Genomic DNA, 25,024 nt, shown 5'->3' with positions numbered 1-25,024 from the left:
GGGTTAGGTCACGTAAAAAGTGCATATTAACGCGTATTATTGAGTGCATGTTTACGTGATCTAACCCAAAAATCTAGATGATGGCCTAAAAAAACCACTGGCAGACTTCTCACTCACACCCGTATGCAAGACGATATCGCCCCAATATTCGAATTGTTCAACTATCCCCTGAACCAGTCCAGAATCAATTTCAAGTTCACACTGAGCATTCTGAAGGTCCTCCGTGGTCTGACCCCTTATGTACAATATAAGAAACTACATTTTATTCAAATTGTGCTTTCGATATCGTGTCATGAGACGGAGATCTCTCACGGAGCAGCGGAACCCGTCCTATTGGAGAATGGCCCGCAGAAGAGAACATCACAAAGCTACCTCTGACATTGTTTCTAGTGACCTCTGGTCCACAGAGTAAAGGGAAGCACATTCCCACCCACTCTGTTGAGCCGATATTGGACTTGGTCAAATTAAGTGCATAGCCATTTACTGAGTATGTTTTGGGTTTTTTTGACAGTCATTAATGACCGAGCTGAGACCATCAACTGGCTGCACTTGACAAAAGCAAGTTTAATCACAGGTGGTTACCCAGATTCGAACCCAGGATCTCAGCGTTTCCAGCTCAATGCAAATAATCTCTCTCATCCACCCGGGTCATCTCGATGTAAATTTAACAAACTGATGCGTCGTGATATGCCAAACTCTTACTAATGCATTAGTAATAATCGAGACGAGATGTGAAATAAGGTGTTTAGAGAAGCTACGACAATTCAGCGCACGTGCAATCCAGTAGACTCTTGATTATCCGTGTGCGGTTTATCTGATTTGCGGATTAACCACGCACATGAGATTTTAACTTATTAATAACTCATGGATTTTCCCTTAGGCCCAAATTAATAATCTAAAAATAGTTATACATTGTAATTCTTGGAAATGTTTGTTACAAGTCACGTGCTTATATCGAGCAAATATGTGCGCCCATGAATCCGAAATCTACGTGATCACCTCGACAGTACAGTAGTTGCATATCTTTACAACAGTGGGTGGAGTTTGATTGATGGTGATTGGCGTGGCTCTGCTATCCACTTAGAGGGCCGAGTCCTCTGCTCAGGAGCAGGAAAGTTTTATCACCGACCATGTGCATCGATCGGTCGATCGTTAGTTTGTGGCATAGAGATCCGCAGAAAATAGATATCTTTGGATAATCCGAGATTTTTTTATCATCCGCAGCCATCTTCCCCGTAATTAGCGCGGACAATCGAGAGTCTACTGTATATGCAAATTTGTCTCCTTACTCCCCGGAGGAGGCGGCGGTCTGGTGTCGGGAGTGCTGATGTTGCCGAGAAACGCGGCCGGTTTCTCCTTGACCACGAGGTCGCGAGGAGTCTCGAGGGAGCCACAGCACAGGGCCAACTGAAACAGCTTCTGGGCCAGCGTGTCCCCTTTCACCTGCCCCAAGAAGTCCTGCACACACTGTTGGTGGAAACAACAAAGGACCCAAACCACGTGCAGCCATATCACTCTGTTGGGACAAATAGAGGGTGACACATGCATAGATGTCCTACCGATTTCAATGCCCCCCTTACTTTTGTCTCAACGTGTGACTGAATTTTGTGAAAGCGATGGCCCTAAATATTATAGAGGAGAGTTAATTCAGTGGTAGAACAAGCCATTGATACTGGTGGAAGTATCGACAGACTTGAAACGTATGGCAATTATCACTCATTAAATAATTCTGAGAACAAATGTATTTTGGAAAATCTTTGACAAATCTAAGCAAATGCATGAACTTTCTCGCACGGTAATTTTGTTGCATTAAGTCCAGACGCCATGGCCCCACCTTCTTCAGCTTATTCACAAAGATGTCATCGGCGTTCTGGAAGACCTGCAGCACCATCTCGGCCGCCGGCTGTGTCGTGAACTGTTGGCGAAGATCGGCGCTCGTCCCTGGCAAGGGGAACGACTCCAACAGGTATTTCTTGATCTTGTGTGGCCGGCCCTCCACCTCCTGCTTGATGTCACACTCAATGCGAGCCAGCCCACGGTCCATCACCTCCCGCTCCCCTTTCTGGGCCTTGCCGATCACCTAAACAAACAACACAATGTTAGCAACTGTGGTGGCCACAGGTGCAGGGCAGTGCTGTAGTTGCGATGATGGAACACGTGATGGACGAGTGGTTCAACAGCGAATGCAAGGTGTGCTGCTAATGCACGATTGCAATCGAGAGATGGGATTGGTGGATCATCCTAGCAGCAGTGGCTTTTGGCAAGCCATCGAACAAAGACAGTCACCGCATCACTCGCTTTCAGATGCGCTTCTGCGGCCAACTGGAATGCTCTTCCTTCCGATATTAGTAAGCCATTGGAGCTATGCACTTTTAAATCTAGATTGAAAACAATTTCTTTAGAACTGCTTTTTGTGTTCAGTTTGTTGTCCTCCACACCTCCGATTAGCACAGTTGGCTACGTACAGTGCGAAAGATGTTCAACATATATACTTGTGGTTTTACCCAATCCAGTCATTTCTGAGTACCTGTTTAGATTTGCAAATTTTGATTCTGACGCCGGCACACAAGTCCTCCTCATTCATTAATAACAACACGGGATTTATTTTTTTACATTATTTGTGAAGCATATAGAAATGCAGTTTTGGATAATACACCCGCAATATTAACTAGGGCGACTCCTGGGATCGAATCGCGAACCTCTGAAACAAGCGACAAATGCACAACCACTCGGGAAAGAAGATTTCTGTAAGGAGTGGTACAGTAAAATAGGCCTCAGCCTTCTATACGATATATATTAACATGATGTACTTACACGAGCAGTTACTTCAGTGCTCTTGTCACAGCACTGCACCCACAAAACTGAAGTCGTGTTGGAAGTCTGTCTCAGACTGCATGACAAAAGGATACACCACATTCACTTGACAGGGAGACAGGTGTGAAACTTGCGTGACTGAGCAACTGAGGATAGCTCAGCATTGTGGCCGTGTAAGGCAAACGCAGGGGCGGGGGAATATTGGTAAAAGGCTGATGCAGTGTCACTCTCAGGTGTGAACACAGCGACACGTACGTTGTGGCTGTGTGTCAGCAATTCCAGAACGCATTTAATTCAGAAAGTAAACCCCCTCAAGGGCAACAACAATACATACTTGAGGCAATCTTGATTTGAAGCTTTCGCGACTGCAGGAATCCATACTCTTTGGTTCTTTCGGTAAAGTCACGTAAAATCGAGGAGGAGGCCGCTTTCCTACCTTACAGTTACACGCTAATTTCTCACGTTAACATCACTAGCCCTGGCCACTTCTTTATGACCCATGGGCTACACACATTTCAAACCATTTAAAACAGTCTGCCTCAGCAGCACACCAAGGCTTTCCCACCTGATGACGGACGCTTGTGTTGCGCCCGAAACGTCGTGATTTATTTTATTTTATACCTACGTGACTCTACCGAAAGAACCAAAGAGTCTACTTGAGGCATCCAATAATAATAATACAATTCGCAGTCAACAAGCGACGCAATGCATACACACGTACACACACGCTCATACACGCAGGCACGGCACGTACGGAAATGCCCAGAGGTATGCTGGTGATGCGGATGCCCAGATCGTGAATATCCGGAGCCCCGTATCGTTCCATGAGATGCTTCAGCAAGTCCGGCACCTTGAAGCGTGCCATCACTCCTTTGCCTCGGGAGCTGCGGCTCTTGGCCACGAAGGTCCTAAACTCTGCCGCAAACAACAACAACAACACGAGCGGGTTACGCAGAGCGCATGCTAGGGGAGCAACGACGACGCATTGATTCGGATGTGATCATTCATCCTGAAGATCGCGATATGCACACCGGATCGCGTGCGTAAGAATTTATGTTTTAGATTTGTATACGTTGCGTGTCATTGTTTCACATTGTCCAACACGCACCCACTCCAGTCACTAGAGCCGGCTGTGTTCACGTTTTAAAACAAGGCGTTGAATCTAGAATTTATTCACGAGCCCTCAATCGCTATAATCGATTGATTCGCGACATGGGTGGCTGGGGTGGCGCGTATCGCTTCTGTTTATGTCTGCACGGAATCACTTGCTGAGCCTTCGTATCATTTCAAATACCAAACAAATTCATGCATCAGTAGCACTGGGGCCTTGAAAAAGGGAAAACATCCGATAAGCGACGTTTCGGGCAATGCCCCTTCTTCATATTGCATAGAAAGGCCATAGAGATTGAGTCAACAATAAGAATTGGAAACTGCACTTCACAGCGATTACCGTGTTTCAAAAGTTATTAGGTAACCATTCATATGAACCTTATGGTGGGACCCCGGGGTCCCATAAGTCCCCGGCTCTTGCATAAACATTATATTATATATAATGTAAACATTGTATTATAATGTAAACATTATATTATATATATAAACATTATATTATATAAAATGTAAACATTATATTATAATATAAACATTATATTATATATTATATATAATGTAAACATTATAATGTAAACATAAACTGTGGTTTTTTTCACCAATGGGTTTGAAGGATGGTGGCAAGTGTTGTCTTGTTAAACTATGCCTTTAAAACTGAAAACTACTTACCTACAGTAGCTCTATTTAAATACACTATCGAAAACATAATCTACTCCCCTGTGTCAATCATCGTGTTTCACAGTGTGGATTTGTAAACACACTTGTTAAACAATACATAAAATAGTACGCGTTTTCAATGCGCTGTTCATATTGTAAAATGCGTTTATACCAATGTGACTCTACAGCAGTTGCAGAGCCGCACTTTTATATAATTCAGGTCAAAGCCAGATAAACAGTGGAGGATAAACATCCCATGAAGGCGGGGCAATTGTTGTGCAATCATTTCAGGTCAAATTTACAGGTGCGTTTAATTCATGCCACACAGGTTGAAAGTGAAACCTGGCCCACTGGCATCGTGAATCATGGATCATGAGTCACCCGGATTTGTTGCGTTTGTTTATGGTTGCTATACAAGCCATCAAATCTACACCACGAAGAGAGTTGATGAACAAGTAGGAGAGTGTGTAACTGGATTACATTCATGTGCACAGGCGTTTCACATGTGAATATAAAATAAGGTCGACTCAAACGCCACTCTTTAGGATTTGGCACACTCAATAACATTTTAATTGATAAATTAAGACCAACAAACCATAATCAAATGGGTCATGCATCGATGTACCAATTGTGGTTACGGACTGCTTAAGAAGAAAATGATGAATGCAGATTCGAATCGAGTTTAAACATGAATCTACACCATTTGAATATATTTTAAACAACCCGTTGCAAACATGACAGTAATTTAAAATGTAGCACTGTACATCAGAACAATTTGAAAGACGTTAGAGATTTGAAACTGTCCAAAAAGAAAGGGGGAAAATAAATGTATTTTTACATAATACAGGTTTTTTGGGTAAGATCGCGTAAATATAAAAATATGTCGGTAAACCCACCACCACCCGACACAGCCAATTAGTAAGGTTTGTCACTTAAACAGAACATGCCAATTCGTTACTAGTACAGCACACCGGTTGTGTGTTAGAGAGCAAAGCCGCAACATTAACAATCTGAGTATGACGTTTCGCCAGTAATTACAACCAGCATCATCAGGAGGCAGCCAGATTTGTGGATTTTAAAATGTAGATTTATTTAAATCTAAATTTAAAAACATATAGAGAAACTGGAACATTATTATTACAGAATTTGGTGGGACATATGTCGAAAAGAGACTGACTCCAGCTTAGCTTGCAAGAACTAAGAGACACTGTGTGGCCATGTGGCCTTAATGAGAGAGACTGACTCCAGCTTGGCTTGCAAGCACTAAGAGACACAGTGTGGCCATGTGGCCTTAATGAGACTCACTCCAGCTTAGCTTGCAAGAACTAAGAGACACAGTGTGGCCATGTGGCTTAATGAGAGAGACTGACTCCAGCTTAGCTTGTAAGAACTAAGAGACACTGTGGTCATGTGGCCTTAATGAGAGAGACTCACTCCAGCTTAGCTTGCAAGAACTAAGAGACACAGTGTGGTCATGTGGCCTTAATGAGAGAGACTGACTCCAGCTTAGCTTGCAAGAACTAAGAGACACACTGTGGCCATGTGGCCTTAATGAGAGAGACTCACTCCAGCTAGCTTGCAAGAACTAAGAGACACAGTGTAGCCATGTGGCCTTAATGAGAGAGACTGACTCCAGCTTAGCTTGCAAGAACTAAGAGACACTGTGTGGCAATGTGGCCTTAATGAGAGAGACTGACTCCAGCTTAGCTTGCAAGAACTAAGAGACACAGTGTGGCCATGTGGCCTTAATGAGACTCACTCCAGCTTAGCTTGCAAGAACTAAGAGACACAGTATGGCCATGTGGCCTTAACGAGAGAGACTTACTCCAGCTTAGCTTGCAAGAACTAAGAGACACAGTGTGGCCATGTGGCCTTAATGAGAGAGACTGACTCCAGCTTAGCTTGCAAGAACTAAGAGACACAGTGTGGCCATGTGGCCTTAATGAGAGAGACCGGCAGAACAAAGTTGACGTTGGAATGAAGACAAATGGACGAGGAAGGACACGGACTGCGTTTCACGCATCGCCGAGTGCGTCTCGAAACCTTACCACGCCTACATATATTAACGGACATCGATTAAAGTGGTCCCATTAGATTTACAATTAGTCTGAATCTTTAGTACACATTTAATGCCTAGGAATATAAAACATGTTGTAAGAAAATACAGGTCGTTTAAACAAATTCAAATATTGCTTACTACAACCAAAGCTCTTTGAAGAGTCGTAATTTAAAATCAAATGGCAGAGCAAAAGATTTTAATAAATTTCACTGCTCAAGAAAGTAGTCCGCTCAGAAAGCGCGTTGTGACGGAGCGCGTTCCGCGTTGTGCGAGAAGCGTTCCCTAAAGTAAAGAAAACGCGTTGTAGTGAAAACGCGTTATCGTGTGAACACGCGGGACAGACCCAGGTGTTGTGGGTTAACTCCCCGAGATAAACTTTCTTCCAACTTTGTGTTTTATACGCGCGGTGCTCCGCCAATTGTTGTTGTGAGCGTCGCTCCTCTGCCCTCTGTTGTTCATGGAGGGAGACTGCACCCTAGTGCCCAGTATCATCCTCCGCGAGCCTCTTCAAAATACTGATCTTGACACCGCTGGAAGCAGTCATCGGCCTTGACCTCACCCCACAACAGTGCAATTTTAACAGCTCAACATCAAAACACAATGATGGGTCGCTTGCACCAATCGCACAACACCACAGCATTGACTCTCAGCTGTTAAATTTTGATTTAAAGCTTTAGTGACTGCAGAGATTCATATTCTTGGTTCTTTCAAATTTTCTTGTTGTGGTTTTCACACCTGATGATGATTGCTTGTGTTGCAGTCAAAAGGTCGCGAGAATTTAATTGTTTTATATTTGTATTATTTTATTGTTTCCCTTCGACGTGATTTTCCCGAAAGAACCAAGAATATGAATCTTAGCTGTTTCTTGTGTAGAGGGGGTCACGTGTGTCACCATAATTGCCCTAATCCTACAACTCGTGCTGCGTAATATTTTCCTTTCCATATTACCTGTGACACACATAATGAGGACAACCGGTAATCCAAATGAAACCAGAGGTGGGAAATCTGTTATTTATATTATTAATTTCAGGCAATGTGAACACAACTTTTAGAAACACCGATGCAGCTATACACGTGCCATATTGGCCAGAAATTCAGTTGATACTAATAGGGTTTATTTGCCAGTATTGTACATTATTTAAATTACTTTTGTTTGGGCGGCAGGGTGGTGCAGTGGTCACGCCCGTGCATGACATCTTCTGAAGGACTGCCTGGCTTCGCTTTCCTCATTCTGGTCCCTTTCTCTGCATGGGTTTACTCCCATAGCAAAACAACAACAACATACAATGTAACTGGTACTAGCCAAACATCCAAATTACTCCTGCGAAAAGTTGGCAGGCCCCTCCTGAAAAAGAGTCTTGAGACTCAGTGAGGCTTTCCCAGGGAAACAAGCCTACTAACAACATTGTTTCACTGCATGTGAAAAATAAAGATTTTCAGGATTAAATCTGTGGCTGTTTTCATTGAAACATCAAGTTACGTTCAAGTGATAATTGTAACTGGCACACAGTATTCCTTCACTTTGGCGCGAGGAACTACAGACGAGGGAAGGCGGCAGTCAAATGGTGAGCAGCTGGCAACATCCCCCCCCCACCACTCCTGCCCATGCTCTGTTGTCCTCTTTATATAAAGATGTTATCTGCAAATTAATGAGGGTTTGTACTCTTTGGTTGTTTATGTAAAGTCGCGTAGGTAGAACAAATAAAAATGGATCACGACGTTTCGATCGCCACACAAGCAATTGACGATTTTTTTTATTTGTTTTTTATACCTACGTGACTTTACCGAAAGAACCAAAGAGTATAGATTCCTGCAGTCACGACAGCTTCAAATCAAGATTAATGAGTGTTTACATGTGGGAGGAAATCGGAGCACCTGGAGAAATCCAAGCAAATGAGGGGCCAACGCTCTATCACAAATCTACACATGGAACAGGCGGAGTCCACATTATTCCACACTGCCTTCTCTACCTCCTAGACGACCAAGGGGTGGGAGTTGTCGCAACATTTTTGTGATCCACCAACCCTCACCTCCACGTAGTCGTTGATTACAGGCATACATAGCCACCACAACCATCCGGCTAAAGTAGCTGTAATGCACATCTAAAATTCTACAAAAGTTGATGGGGCAAAGGTCGTAGGTCAATTGGTTTGATTTCTATGCGCATTAACCAGTCTCTAACGTATGCATATTTAGATTCGCATTCGGCCGCCAATGGAACAGGTGGAGTCCAAAAGCAAAGTGGATGTACTGATTGTATCTTCATTGCGGGACTCATCCAGCAGTGGATTGACATGGGCTTCAGGTATCCACGTGTGGACGGCAATGAACACTGGGGCCACCTGGCGGTAAATGTTTGCCGGTGCACATTGGGACCGGCTCACACGTCACTGGCCCCTGGGCTGAAGTTAGGACCCTGGACCCCAAGCTCCGTCGTCCTTCAAAGGGCCAGAGCTCAGTGAGGCCAGTGGTCAAGGGAAGATAGGTCCTGGGGGATAGGACCCTGGACCCCAAACTCCGTCGTCCTTCCAAGGGCCGGAGCTCAGTGAGGCCAGTGGTCAGGACCCGAAGACCCTGGCACGGTCGGGTCAGCAGAGCCTCCCCTAGGGCCCCCAGCCGGAGGACGGGGAATTAACGGGTTCCCAGTGTTAGGGCCCGTGTAGTCCGGAGGCCATACCTCCCCAGGTATCGGGTGAAGGGGCCGCTACCCCTTTGTGTTAGGGACCCTGTAAAATAGAGTGTTAATAAATATCGTGTTGCCTCACAAGAAGTTCTCCACCGATGATTTACCCACAACATATGTGCTCCAGTTCACTGGCTAGGTGGCGCTGGTCAGAGATGCAGCGGATTATTTTTTCCGCCTGAGGACGACCGCTTGTGTTGCGATCGAAACGTAATATATTATTTTTTATTTTATTTTTCTACCTACGTGACTTTACCGAAAGAACAAAAGGGTATGGATTTCTGCAGTCACGAAAGCTTCAAATCACCACCAAAATAAGATTTTGTATATGAACAACAATTACTAATTATCTCTATTTTCCCAATGTTACCCACCAGAGATCCTTTCTGTATATACACAACAGCAAGCTAATTATAGCACCATACGTTCAGTCCCTATTCATGACACACTTGACTCCCAATCCCCATGTAAGATTGCAATATAATTTCTGCATGAGGGCCCGTCAAAAAGTGTTGAGAATGGACACTTTTTTCAAAAAACTACGTAAAATAGTCTTAATTAAAAGTCCAGTATAGTACTATTCGTGGCACTCATAAGTGAACTTCATTATTGCTCATGCTAATTATTACAATATTAACTATTTACCCAGGAAAGCCTCATTGAGTCTAAAGACTGATTTTTTATCAGAAGTTTCTCATTGCAATGAGATATTTGGCAATTACATTAATGAGCGTTTGGCTCTGTGTGAGTAGAACCCAGAGAGACCCCCACCTTGCACATGGGGAAACAGCACAACTCTGCACAGATTCTACCCACACTCGATAAATAATTCAAACCGATCTTGATTTGAAGCTTTTGTGACTGCAGGAATCCATACTCTTTGGTTCTTTCGGTAAAGTCACATAGGTAGAAATAAAACAAAATAAATCACGACGTTTCGATAGCCACACAAGCCATCGTCTTCAGGTGAAAATCGCGACAGCCGCGATGTCTGCTGCGAGCAGCACGATGTCTGCTGCCTTGTGAAGAGAAGCTGCTACCAGCAAGTCCCACATCCACAATTGGAATTTTTATTTACAGGCAGTCCTCGACTTACGAACGCCCAAATTACAAACAGTCGCACTTCAGAACCAACTGCCATGAAATAATAATTATTTTATATGAGGTCGTCCATAAATGACGTCACGCGATTTTGGACGATTTTTGACCCCCCCCCCCTCGTCACACGGCGTCACAAAAAGTCAGACCCCCCCTCAAATATGACGTCACAAAGCTCTGCCCCCCCCCCCCCAACCATATTTACATTTTGAAAATTAAACATGCTTCAAATCGCTGTAAACTATTGTCATTGTAGCGCGTATTTAATGTGGTGCTGCACTCAGTTGTTGTCGGAGAAAACATTAAAAAGTCTATTTACCTAAGTAGAACGTGTTGTCTATATTTATTTATTTTTATTTAAAGTTGCGCATTTGATGTGACGTCACATTTATCAAACCCACCCCCCCCGTCACAAATGTCTGACCCCCCCTCCCCAGGTGCGTGACGTCATTTATGGACGGCCCCCATCGCCTTAAAACGCGAACTCGCGCTTGCAAACTGAAACCGCGGAACTTTTTTTGTTCAGCAGCGCGATCCTCCGCGAGATGTAATGAGTCGGCCTCGCGCTGTGAGTGAGTGTGAGTGAGACAGCATCGTCCCCCACTCCTCCTGATGTCGAGGGTAAATGGGCGAGGTTTAGGCCTGTGACTCATGCAGCTGCAATGGCTGCTTTGTGTACGCGGTCCAGACCTCCCCAGAGACCCTGGCTGACAGAGGAGGTGTTCAGGATGGTTGAGAAAAAGCGACAGGCCCACTCTAATCGTCTACAGCATTCCACGTCAGAGAATGAGGAGGCTTACCGCAGCCTTCGCTCGGAGGTTCGGAGAGCCGTGAGGCGCTGCAAGGATGGGTGGTGGTCGCGGGTTGCTGAGGAGATGGAGTCTGCCTCAGTGGCCCGCGATCACAAATCCCTATTTAACTCCATTAAAAAAGTAACCTACAGCGCCACACCTATTACCATTGTAGGGGTAATCGTCACTCACCACTCTGTGGGCTGGTAGCTTCCCCTTATCGTCAATAGGGGGCGGAAGCGCTATCACGTCAGGGCTAATGTCCATGGCCCAAAAAGGGGCCAAGACAATAAATATCGTTTTGCCTCATCAGAAGTTTATTCGTCAATTTATACCCACTACACCATCATTAGGGGAACGAAGGGTGATCCAATCTCCGACCCCCAGCGACAGGTTTACAGATTTGCTGAGCATTTCTGTGAGGTCCTGGGGGAGGGGGAATCGCTCAGCCTGGAAAACATCATGGGACGAAGTGCGGATGACCCTGCTGAGGATGCGGTGCCTCAAATATTGGAGGAGGAAGTCACCCTCTGTGAGTGGCTGGCTGAGGTGCCATCCGTTGAGGAAGTACTGAGGGCGATCCAGAGTCCGAGAACAGGAAAGGCACCGAGCAGAGATGATCTCCAAAGCGAAATGCTGAGGGAGGGTGGCGTTTGTGCGTAGACTGCCCTACATGACATCATAACAACAGTCTGGGCCACTGGACGGGTTCTGCAGGATTGGAAGGATGCCCTGGTGGTCCCCCTCTTTAAGAAGGGGGACCGCACAGACTGTAACAACTACAGGGCATCTCACTCCTCAGTGTGCCGGGAAAGGTCCTGGCAAGGATTATTCAACATCGCCTTGCTAGGTACGCTAAGGAGAGACTTGCGGAGCCCCAATGCGGTTTCAAGAAAGGGCGGTCCTGCAAAAATGTCATATTTTCTGTCCGTCTGCTACAGCAGAGGTGGAGGGAATTCCAACTAGACCTACATCTCTGCTTTATTGACCTGGTTAAGGCCTATGATACCATCAGTAGGCCTGGGCTCTGGGTTGTTCTTCGTGCTTTCAGAGTCCCTGACGCTCTGCTCACACTCATTAAGGACCTTCATGATGGTGAGCAGACCCGAGTAAAACTATATAGCCGGGAGTCAGAGTCATTCCCTGCGACAGGGATGTCCTCTGGCTCCAACATTATTTAACATTTATTTCGACCACATAGTTCGTGAAGCCTTCAGTAGCTGTACCAGAGGAATTTACGTCTGGTACAGATACAATGGGAGGCTGATCGATGCCCAGGTGCGGTCAAGGGATGTCTCCCTATTGGTCAACCACATTATGTATGCCGACGACCTGGTAATTGCTGCTCATTCAGAGGAGGAGTTGGAGGCGCTGCTGCTGAAACTGGAGTGTGCCACTAAGAGGTGGGGCCTTACCATCAGCCCCACCAAAACGAAGCACCTGCCTGGGTATTTTGTGCCATCGGGCACTCTACCCCCACAACTCCCAATCGGTGATGGGGCAGTTGGGGAGAGTGGAGAGTTTTCCATACCTGGGCAGTGTGCTCATGATCGGCTCCGGTTTAACAGCAGAGGTCTCACTCCAAATTAGTCGAGCAGCATTATCTTTTCATCGGTTGTGTAACGTTGTGTGGAAGCTACCTGGTCTGTCGCTCCGCATGAAGCTTCGGTTCTTCTCGGCCACAGTCATTCCCTCCCTTCTCTACGCTTGCAAAACGTGGACCCCCCTAATGCAGCATCTTCACCGGTTAGAAACATTTAGGCTGGCCTGCCTACGATCAATCCTGGGTTTAACCAGGCTGGATTGTGTGAGGAGCTCACAAATCCTCGAAAGATCTGGACAAAGTCCCATCGGTGAGCTCCTCCAGCAGGCAAGGCTGCGTTGGCTGAGCCATGTAGCCCGCATGCCCAATCACTGCATGCCCAAACAGCTTTTGTTCGGCCGGATCGAGGGAGCTAAACGGGCGTGGCACGGACTAGAGAAGAGATGGAGTGATGTGGTACAGGAGGATGTGGAGCTGAGTGGACTTGCCAATGACTGGTACCAGCGGTGTCAAGATCGGCCTCTGTGGAGGAGGCTCGTGAAGGACTCTACTGGGCAGTTGGAGGCAGTCGCCCTCCAACAACAACGGAGGGCGGAGGAGCGACGCTCAGATAAACGAGCGGAGCGTCGGGTGGCTAAAGCTCAGCAAGTTGGCACATTAGGGGGCACAGGTGGTGCATCAGCCAGTAATCTCAGTCATCTCAGTCAGTCGACCAGTGGCACCTGGGTCTGCCCCGTAACCTCCTGCCAGCCGGCGATCGACACTTCACGTAGCCTCAAGGTGCACATAGCCTGGCACAAGCGTCGTGGTGACGTCACCGCCACTTAGTGGCGAATGGCGGTTGTTGTTTTGAGACAGTAAGAGAGTGTGAGGTCGACTCAGCCTCAGATGAGTACCTGGTGCGGTGTGTCGTAAACATTGTTACTGGGGGAGACAAAGGCCGCCGTGGAGGAGAATCCTAAAATAATAAAAGCTTTGATTATAATATTATGATATTATAATAAAAGCTATACTAAAAGCTTTTTAAATTAAAAAAAATAATAATGAAAGCTTTAATTATTAAGAATTTATTATTTATTTTTTTCAACTGGCAGAATCTACACGCCATATTCTTGGTTCTTCAGGTAAAGTCACGTAGATTTGAAAATAAAAATAATTAAATTTAATTAAAAAATATAAATTATAATATTTAAACTAATAAAAGCTTTTATTATTTTCAATTTATTATTTATTATTTTCAATGTATTATTTTAATTTTATTAACAGGTCCCTGCAGGGTGGGCTGGTAGGACAAGTCTCTGCGCTGTCTATTGCTGATTTTACACCCAACAGCACGAGATTTCACTTCGTTAAAGTATTGAAAGGGGACGGACGGACGGACACATTAATCTATTGCAGGCTGGTACACTCAGTTTACAACTTCGTTCCTACCAGTATTTCACTTCGTTAAAGTATTGAAAGGGGACGGACGGACGGACACATTAATCTATTGCAGGCTGGTACACTCAGTTTACAACTTCGTTCCTACCAGTATTATGACTTTACCGAAGGAAGCAATAATCTGGCGTGTAGATGCTGCCATCTGCTGGCCACCATTGTTGGGTGTAGATTGTGACTTAAAACTTTCGTGACTTCAGGAATTCATATTCTTGGTTCTTTCGGTAAAGTCACGTCCATAGAAAATAAAAAAAAATATCAAATCAAATAAAAATGTGAAATTTTAAATAATAAAAGCAAAAAACCCACATTCATATTCTTGGTTCTTTCGGTAAAGTAACGGAGATAAAAAAAATTTAAATTATCAGTTGAATAAAAGCTTTTAATATTATTTAAGCTTTTATTATATTCAATTTATCATTTTAATTTTTTAATTGGCAGAATCTACACGCCACGTTGGTGGCCGGCAGGTGGCAACATCTACACGCCGAATTCTTGTTTTTTTCGTTAAAGTCACGTAGATTTTAAAATAAAAATAATATAACTTAATTTAAAAATACAAATAATAAATTGAAAATAATAAAAGCTTTCATAATTTTCATTTTTAAAATTGTATTATTATTTTCTATCTACGTGACTTTACCGAAAGAACCAAGAATCTGGCGTGTAGAAGCTGCCATCTGGTGGCCACCAACGTTGGCAGGTGGCAGCATCTACACGCCAGATTCTTGGTTCTTTGGGTAAAATATAAATAATAAAGAAAAGTTTAAAAAAATCATGATTTAGTATTTTTTCATTTAATTCTATTATTTTCATTTTCAAATCTACGTTACTTTACCGAAAGAACCAAGAATATGGCGTGTAGATTCTGCCAATTTAAAAAAAATGCAAATTAAAATAATAAATTGAAAATAATAAAAGCTTTCATTATTTTCCATTTATCTTTTGTATTTTTTTTATTTAATTTTATTATTTTTATTTTCAACCTACATGGCTTTACCGAAAAAAACTAGAATATGAATCTGGATTTTGATTACTATTTTCAATCTATTTTAATTTTTAAATTGGCAGCATCTACACGCCATATTCTTGGTTCTATCGGTAAAGTCACGTCGATAGAAAATAAAAAAATAATCAAATAAAATCAAATAAAAAGTGTGAAATGGAAAATAATAAAAGCAAAAAAAACCCACATTCATATTCTTGGTTCTTTCGGTAAAGTCACAGAGATGAAAAAATGAAACAAAATTTTGATTTTAAAATAATAAATTGAAAATAATAATAAAAGCTTTTATTATTTTCCATTTTTTTTGTATTTTTAAATTGGCAGAATCTACACGCTATATTCTTAGTTCTTTGGGTAAAGTCACGTAGATACAAAATATAAATAATAAAAGAAAAGTACAAATTTAAATAATATTTAAAAAAATACTTATTTTATTTTATTGTTTCCTTTCTACGTGACTTTACTGAAAGAACCAATAATATGAATCCCTGCAGTCACGAAAGCTTTAAATCAAAATATAATAATAACAATTCATGATTTTCATTTAATTATTTTCAAATTTACGTGACTTTACCGAAAGAACCAAGAATATGGCGTGTAGATTATGCCAATTAAAAAAATTACAAATAAAAGTAATTTTATTATTTACGATTTATTTTTTCTTTAATTTATTTCATTATTTTTAAATCTACGTGACTTTACCGAAAGAACCAAGAATATGAATCTGGATTTTTGCTTATTAATTTCAATTTATTATTTAAAATTTTCAATTTGCAGAATCTACACGCCACGTTAGTGGCCAGCAGATGGCAGCATCTACACGCCATAATCTTTGTTCATCTTCTTTGGTTCTTTCAGTAAAGTCACGTAGCATGAGAATAAAATAATAAATTAAAAAAATAAAATAACACAATAAAATTCTCACAACGTTTCGGCCACAACACAAGCGGCCTTCATCAGGTGAAGGGACGAGACTGTCTGGAGGACAGCGCTGGAGCGAACAAAGCCAAGCTCAATTCGAGACCTTTAAGCTGTGTGAGAAAAACAAAGCGCCTTGACAAAGGAATTAGAATTGAATTTAGCATTGAAATGGCTGAGTGATTAGCTTGTGACTGGTCACAGATATGGCTATGTTAAAGTCAAAGCATACACATCCACAGAGGCACCCCTTTACAAAGGAATTAGCATAGAATTTAGCATTGAAATAGCTGAGTGATTAGCTTGTGACTGGTCACAGAAATGGCTATGTTAAAGTCAAAGCATACACATTCACAGAGGCACCTAGTAAAAATCAAACAGGAAAATTTAGCATTGAAATAACTGAGTGATTAGCTTGTGACTGGTCACAGAAATGGCTATGTTAAAGTCAAAGCATACACATTCACAGAGGCACCTAGTAAAAATCAAACAGGAAAATTTAGCATTGAAATAACTGAGTGATTAGCTTGTGACTGGTCACAGAAATGGCTATGTTAAAGTCAAAGCCTACACATCTGAGCTATTAATAGTAACTGGGTCAGTGTCTACTTCAAATATTGTTCAGGCTCAGGAGACTTCCAAAGTTATTCGTGATGTTATACATTTGGTTCGTTTTGAGCATAATCGCGACCTTATATAATTATTACGTGATACACACGCTGAATATACGCACACAAACATCGTGTACACGTGTGTCGTGTCCTCTATTGTCCACATAGACGGCTTGTGCTGACGAGAGAACGATCTTAACGTACAATGTCGTGACATGTATCAGCCCTTTGTCGATCCAGCGTTTTGATAGAGGCCTCCCCCACACCATGTCGTTCGTGGGAGTTGTTTAACCATACTTCACCATGCCGGTCAATGCGGGTTTGGTGAAGTGAGGAGGCCCAGAAACTTGTATATGCAGATACGAGTTTGCCTGTGCTTGCATCTGCAGAATTACATTCTCACACATCTTCAAGTGTAGTTTAATACTTCTAAAAATGCATTTATTCTTGAGGATTCCATAAAGTACTGTGGTAAAAAGAAAACAACTTGATTTGAATAAATTTCGATTTACAGCTTTTGTGACTGCAGGGATTCATCTTCTTGGTTCTTTCGGTAAAGTCACGTAGAAGGGAAATAATAAAATAATAAAAATAAAACATAATAAAATAAAATTCTCACGACGTGTCGGCCACAACACAAGCAGCCGTCCTCAGGTGAAGAAACAGAACTGTCAGAAAGACAGCGCTCCAATGAACACTGCTAAGCTTGGCAGCGTATTTTAAGCTGGGTGGGAGGAGCAGAGCGCCTTGCCAAAAGAGTTTACATATCAACAGAAGAATTTAGCATTGAAGTAGCTGTGTTAATGTGATAGATTAGCAGGATGGTAAAGTCAGAAATTAGCATGTAACTGGGATATTAGCATGATGTTAATGTGAGGAATTAGCATGTAACTTGTCACGGAAGTAGCTATGTTAAAGTCAGAGTTTATATATCAACAGAGGCATTTAGTATATTGACGCTAAAGAACTGCAACTACCCAACTTACATACAATAAACCGATGTGAAAGAACTAAATATAAACTACATCAATATAATCAATGTACTCAATATATTCTCCACTAAGCTGAGCTACTAACAATAAGTTATTATACATTACACTTCTATGTCGCAAAAATTATTATAATATGCCTCCAAATAATATTTGTATTATAAACTGCCATAGACAGACACCAACATTGAATTATACACTGCGTTACTATACACTACCTTAGATTATAATAATATTAGACTTGTAATATTACACTATGTATTATTTTACTAACCCTACTATACCACACTGCTGTATATTGACTATACAATTACGATACTATATAATACCAAATAAATAATATTAAACATTACACTGAGTACTTTGTTGAACAGGGAATGCTTTGAGCTTGTGGGTTGAATCCATCTGTGTGGAGTTGTGTTATTTCTCCATATGCAAGGTGGGGTCTCTCTGGGTTCCACTCACACAAACATCTCAATGCAATGGGACCTTTCTGAAAATGCAGTACTTAGACTCAATGAAGCTTTCCTGGGTAACTAGTTGACATTGTAATGTTAGCATGAGAGATAATGACGTTCACTTATAAGTGCCATTAATAGTACTATACTGTACTTTTAATGAAGACTATTTTACGTAGTTTTTTGTAAAAAAGTGTCCATTCTCAAAACTTTTTGAGGTGTCCGTCTGAAGTTCGTCACGCGGACGTCTCGAACGGCTGACTCCCCTCCTGCGTGGACCGCGATGATTTTTGAAGAAGACTGTCTTGCTACCTGAATCCCCCTCCCTTTATCCCACCTACAACAAAGGAATTTCGCCGTTTCGCTCTCTTGGCCTCCCGTCCAATCAGGGGCTCGGATTTTCCCGCCCTTTCGATACCGGGATCCCAGCTCGGGTGATGTCGCCGCAGTGATCTCTCCGACGTCCGCTCTCTGTTCTCCCGCTACCAGTCCACTGACCCGTGCTTGTGCGTGTGTGGTTCCACTCGCGGTGGCACGATGGCCCTTGCCGTGACCATGCAACTTTAATATTAGGTCATGGCGCCGCAGTGCATGTCAGCTACAGGGGGAAGATCGCCCAATTTCCTGGCCGCAGGAAACCATGAAGTTCGATCCCATTAGGGACTTCTGGAAAAAAACCTATCGGCCGGGTGACCTCCCCTCCCGGCTCTACGTGGGGCGTGTGTGCTTTCGTGCGGGGGGGGGGGGGGGTGGCGAGGGTGCACCGCGTCGGCGTCGGCATCCCCCGGTGGCGGCTTCACGGTGGTGGGCACGGCCTTGGCAGAGCGGCTCTGCTGCGGCGGCCTCACGACTGTGCAGTGGGCAAAACGCGGACGTCTGAGAAGGCACCGGCCCCGGGAGAGTGGCGGGAAATCCGAGGCATCGGTGACGGCGTCGCGGCGGTGGGCACGGCTCCGCTGGAGCGGCTCCGCTGCGGCGGCACCACACCCTGCAGACTCAGACTGATTCGGGTAATAGTGGCTCGCAGACACGCCGGGAATAAATCGTTAGTGATCGATAACAGCCTCGTGTGGTTTCTACGAGTGTGGGGAAAGTGCATGGTGGTGTGTTTGCGCTCGCCGGAACGCGTGTGGTCGGCGCGCGGTGTCACGGTAGAAGAAACGCCGCGCCCGAAGGACTCGGCGAGTGAGCGCTTCGTCCTGTGACCCCGGACTCCAGCCCTGCTGCGTGTGGGCTATCACCAATCCCAAATATCCGCCCCTCCAGCCCTTTAAATAAACTCCAATACAACCCCCCAATCGGCTACGCGTGTACGAGTGACGTCCCTGCCCTCTGACCCCCGACCCCCCCGTCCCGCGCGTGCGATTGGTGTGTCGCTCTAAAAAAATGCCCGCCCCGCAGCCCTTTAAACAATCTCCATTGCCCGCCCTCGGCGGCAATGCGTGTGCGAAGGACGTCATTCGCTCTGACCCCTGACCCCCCGTTCAGCTCGTGTGAGTGGTGCGCGGAGTTGTGAGCAGAGACGTCGCGTTTGAGTGGCTGAGAAGCGACGGATTGATTCCAGGCAGCCACGTGCCAGCCCCGAGCTATGCCCCACAAACAGGACCTGCGGACCCGAGGGGCTGCGGCGTGAGGAGAGGAGCCGGAGAGCGGCAGCCCTCTCCCCGCGAGCGAGGATTCGAGTAGCGGCTGCTCTCACTCGACCGAGGAGTCCGGAGCCCGCAGCCCTCTCGAGATCAGCCCTCCCCCGGGGGGGGAGCCGGGGGCCATCGTCCCCCACAACTGACAACCTGTGTACCAACTGGCCGAGCGAGAGTTTGTGTGTATTTGAGCGTAATCGTGCCAGTGTTTAGCTGTACCAGGGAGTTTTATGCAGCAGAGTGTTTCGGTGTAGCAGGGTGTCCGGATTGTGCCGGCACACTATCCTTCTATCCGTAATGTCGTAGGGTGAGCTCCATTAAAAGTTTACTCGGACCCCAACCTGTCAAAGCGCCTAATCTTTGAACGTGGTTCTCAACATCGTCCCTCACCCATGCTACGTACCTATGAGACGTCCTGCTTTTACAAATGTTGATGAACTGGAGGGCAAAGGTCTGGAGGACCCCACATGGAGTCTGGTTTCTCACACCCGAGCCTCCTGTGACATTTCTGGAGGCTTCTCTGGGATTTTTTTCCCATTTATTGAGTGCGGATTTGGCTTACTTCTGGCTTCATCCCAAGACGTCATCCAGTTGGGAAATACCCGAAGGTTGTGGGAGTCGCCCCGTGCTTCAGTTTATTTCCAACCCTCGCAATGGCCGGTTGCTCACCAGCCGGAAGTCTTTTGTTGCATACACCACGACCGAGGTGTTGAGAGCAGCCATCTCGTGGCTGGTCGGCAATGGAGATGGTATTATCGATTAGGGGAGCGTGAGTCTGTGGCGTTGGTGGTGCTGCTGTCACGGAGGCGACACGAGTTTAGGAAATTCAGTTTTGTGGGTTTCCTGTAGGGAGCACTGAAAGATCCTCTCTTCCTCTTTCTCCACCCTTTGTCTGTTGTCTCCATGTCCCCGTTCAACTCTTTCTATGCCGCTTTCCTTGAATGTGCAGCCGCCTTTACGACCTCCCCTCTCCCCTTCTCTCCACCTCCAACCCATCTCCGTCGTAATCTCCTCCCCTTTGTTCAGGCTCTTCCCTTTCTTCCTCAGTCTATGTATGGGGTTATTGTTTATCGGGCTATTATACAAAAAATGGAGCTTATTTTAGCCTTTGAATAGGATTTTCTGTTTTCTTTCGGTAGCGTGTTGCGCACATAGGGAAGATCGAGCCACGCCACCGGTTCCCATGATCAAAATCTTTCTCAACTTGTCTCCCTCGGTAGGAATGCCTTTTCTTCTCCAGCAGGCAATTGTCTTCTCTCTCTCACCTCCGTTATTTCTTCTGATGCGCTTTCTTAATCTCGCTTGCTGTGTGTATCGACTCTATCATTCAACAAGGGCAAATTTAAAAATTAGCTTTTTTTCCTCCACTGCTTTACCACTATACCTCCTGAGTGGGTACTCGGAGTTTCATCTAATGTACTATTTGATGAGTCGCTTCCACACAGCACAAAGGCGGTAGCTATCCGAACTGTAAATTTTTCTTTCAATTTCGAAAGATTCTCGAATTATTCTTGGCCAGCAGTAGCTAGTTTTGCACAGAACTTCAACATTAAAATCAACTGAGTGTCCTTGTTGGCACGTGTGCTCTGTTACTGTTGAACACGGGTGCCAACAAATAATACATTATTTAAATGCATGCCTATAAAGGGCAGCATACTTCAATAGGGATTACCATTGGTACGGCTATTTTAATACACAATAGACAGGAAGGACAAGATCAAAGGGCTCTCATAATGCACATGCATAATGTACGTTGACTCGGTAATCTCCCCCCCCCCCCCCCCACTTTGTGCGAGAGTGTCACAAATCTGGCTGTCGCCTGATGAAGCTAGTTGTAATTACTGGCAAAACGTCGTACTCCGATTGTAAATGTTGTGGCTTGGCTCTCCAAAGTACCAGTGACGAATTGGCTTGTTCTGTTTCCGTGACAACCCTTACTAGTTGGCTGTGTCGAGTGGTGGCGGGTTTTAACGACACGTTTAAATATGTACGCGATCTAACCCAAAAAAACACCTCTATGGATGATATTGGGCCCGAAAGCCTACGTGTTAAACCAAAATTAAAAATATATACAAAATAACAATAATTTCTAGTTTTCCTCATTCACATCGTGATTCGTATGAAAAGACATGAGATGATTGAGACATGTTAAATCATAAACTATTTATTAATATATATATACAGATAGTCCTCGACAGCAATGTCCTTGTCCACGTGCAAACAGAGTTAGGATAGCAGCCTCCTTTAAAAGTCAGAGTAGATTTATACGCTGTAGAAGACAGTTGACGAATCCTCGCTGCTTGATTCCTCCTCGGATCCCTTCAGCAGTGAATCATCACCAGTCTTCTCTGCCTGCTCATTCTCCATGTGGCACCGCTGGGGTGGGTGCGATACGCCAGGAGACTCCTTATGCAGCGAGCAGCGAAGCAGGCCCATCTCTGCCTGCTCATCCTCAACGTGGAATTGAGGCGATGGCGGTGAGCTGGGGGCATCGGTGAGGAGGGTGTTACGGAGACGGCCCAGCTCTGCCTGCTGCAGAATCGTCTGTACGACGAAGCGCTCGCGGCGCATGCAGGCGCGCACATGGGATGGCGTGTCCGGGATGATGTATGCAATGCAGGCCTTCGTGAGTAACACCACGTGCTGCACACGTCCACACACAGGTAAAGGATTTTCAGTTTCAGGATATGCATGTAAAGGGTGCTTACTAAATATAATATGGCAGCATCTCAAAGTGCTTTACATCTCAGGTCAACTATTCCGGGGACCTGCAGCCTAGGCATATTATATTGTTACGTCGTTTTTCCCAAATTAAATTAAGTCATTTGAGTAATTTTTGAACATTTGGCAAATTATACCGAGGCACTTTTTTTAATTACTTAATGGGTTTTTTTACGTTCACTATGCAACAGGCAACATTTATGATGTGCAGTTAATGCACCCACCGTATTCACCTGGGCAGCCGCAAATTACCGCAACAATCAGCAAACACACTCGGCCATGTCACCACTACAAAGATTCCCTGTGTAGCCTTTCACAGACTGAGACAAGTGCATCTATGAAGGGTGGCACAGTGCCTGCGGGGGTGGTGTGCACCTTTATCTCGCCAGTGATGATTTTCACACACTTCATCAAGTACTCATTTTAAGACAGAATCAACTTAAGGGAAGCTCAACACTGGTTCTAATATTTTCCACTGTTGTTGGCTGTGGCCAGAAATAGTACTCCGGTTACACAGGATTGGTAGCGCAGTTCACAAACAACAATGCAGCCGCTCCCCTTCCCACCCACACGCACACATGCTAATGTGTGACAAATTGCATCAACAACATGAATCGTCTGCTGCATGATGAAAGTGAGTATTGTATTACCACTATTATTTGTGATCTCAGAAATACTGTGCAATTGTGAGGTGTAATAGCATTACTGACATTATCTGTAATGACCCATTGACAATGATCACGGTTTGCTCTGCTGACCTTAACAACTGCTCACAGATGAGTCTATACGATGGTGCAGTAGTGTAAGGCTTTGCACACTAGACTTGCAATCCAGAGGTCATGGGTGTGAATTGATCTTTGATCGTGGCAGTGTAAACAATGGTGAAATTTTTTTTTACATTCCACTGCCTCTATCCACCTAGCAGTGTAAATGGAATACATCCAGTCAATTGGTCGGCTGAGTTTGGTGCTGTCCAGTGTGGGAACTCCCACATCTTCCCAAGACGTCTGACAAGTGTGGAAGAGCAGTTAAAATACATCTTAAGGGTCTCTCTTGAGCTCACTATAGCAGGAGCCCTTTTGCCATCAGTGACATGAGCAAGTAATTGGAGGGCTGTACCTTTATCTTTCAATGGGTTTATGAATGCGTGTGTGTGTGTGTGCATGTTGATGTGTACCTGCATGGCAATGACAAAGGCCAGCTTTGCCGTCAGTACTTGCCAGTACTGCTTGGTGACGGAGTAGGCTTGGGGATGATCCGGTGGGTAGCGATAACCAGGATACCTACACACGTACAATCACAAGCACGCATGGACTATATTGAGCAAAGTGCCTCGAAAGTAGAGTTGGCGCTAAATTGAACAAGTATGGTTGTGCACAAACGGTATATGCGTTCACAGCCCTTTAAAAAATCCGCTTCTGAAAGAGGGCCTTCCCACAACGTGCAGCTTGTGGGGGCTCTTTTGACCATGGTTCACGCTGGTCCGTGCCAGGTTGGTGAAGGCAGGGAGTACAGATAATGGGAGAGCAATATAGCACAACTGTTAATTTTGCTGAACTACCCACTGCTGACAACCTAGCTCCGCAGTCGCCTACTGCACCTGCATTGTGCATGGTGATCATCAATCTAAGCACGAACAAGGCTCAAGCCTGCTTGACTTCCGGAATCTAAGATTAGCTGTATTCGTGGTGATTTGGTCATAGTCAAGGAAGGTTATATTAAATATTGATCAATATGGTTATATTGATTATAGTTGTGTATGTCAGCAATTCAAAAACGTTAGAGAAAAGGGTTGGTAGATCGCATCAATTTCTTAACTAACTGTGCTGTGAGGTGACCAGAAGATGGCTGTAGAGCAAGTGGTTTCATGTCTGTGTGGACCTTTAAGCTTCATTTCATTATCATGGGTTCTCCAGCACCTCTTATTGCATCCCACATGCATAAAACCAACTTAAACTGGAATCCCAATGCGCAGTCTTCCTGCAAAGGGATCTTGAGACTCAATTAAGCAGTCGTGGATTGATAGATAAATAAATAACATTACTCTTTAGCAAGGTAAGAATGAGCTAGAATTTATATCAATCTATTATTATACTTCTCTGAGTGGGACTTTGGTTGTGAAGCCATCCCACCCGTACCCACTGCTCCCCCCCTCCAATTCCCCCTCCCCCACCCCCTTTACTGTCCCCGCCCACCACGCACACTCCTCCCCCAACCCTACCACAACCCCTTACTACCCAACTAAGCCAAACCCTGTGTCCAGGGTAAGGGGCAGGGCCTAAACAGAGGTGGGGCCTAGGGGAAGTGTGGGTCTTAAAAGGAAAGTCACAGAGTGAAAAGAGGAAGAGAACGAGCCTAATCAGGAAGGGGCAGAGCCAGGAGGACGCCACACCCAGAAGGATGTCGCATCTACCTGGACAACACACCCAGAGATCAGTGCATCACATTCGCAGGGACGGCACCCCCGATAGCTGGGCATGACACTGAATAGC

The sequence above is a fragment of the Petromyzon marinus genome, chromosome 37 (genome assembly GCF_048934315.1).
Source record: "Petromyzon marinus isolate PM22_M1 ecotype Great Lakes invasive population chromosome 37, UKy_Petmar_22M1.pri1.0, whole genome shotgun sequence".
NCBI lineage: Eukaryota > Metazoa > Chordata > Hyperoartia > Petromyzontiformes > Petromyzontidae > Petromyzon > Petromyzon marinus.
Note: the sequence above shows the minus strand (reverse complement) of the source record.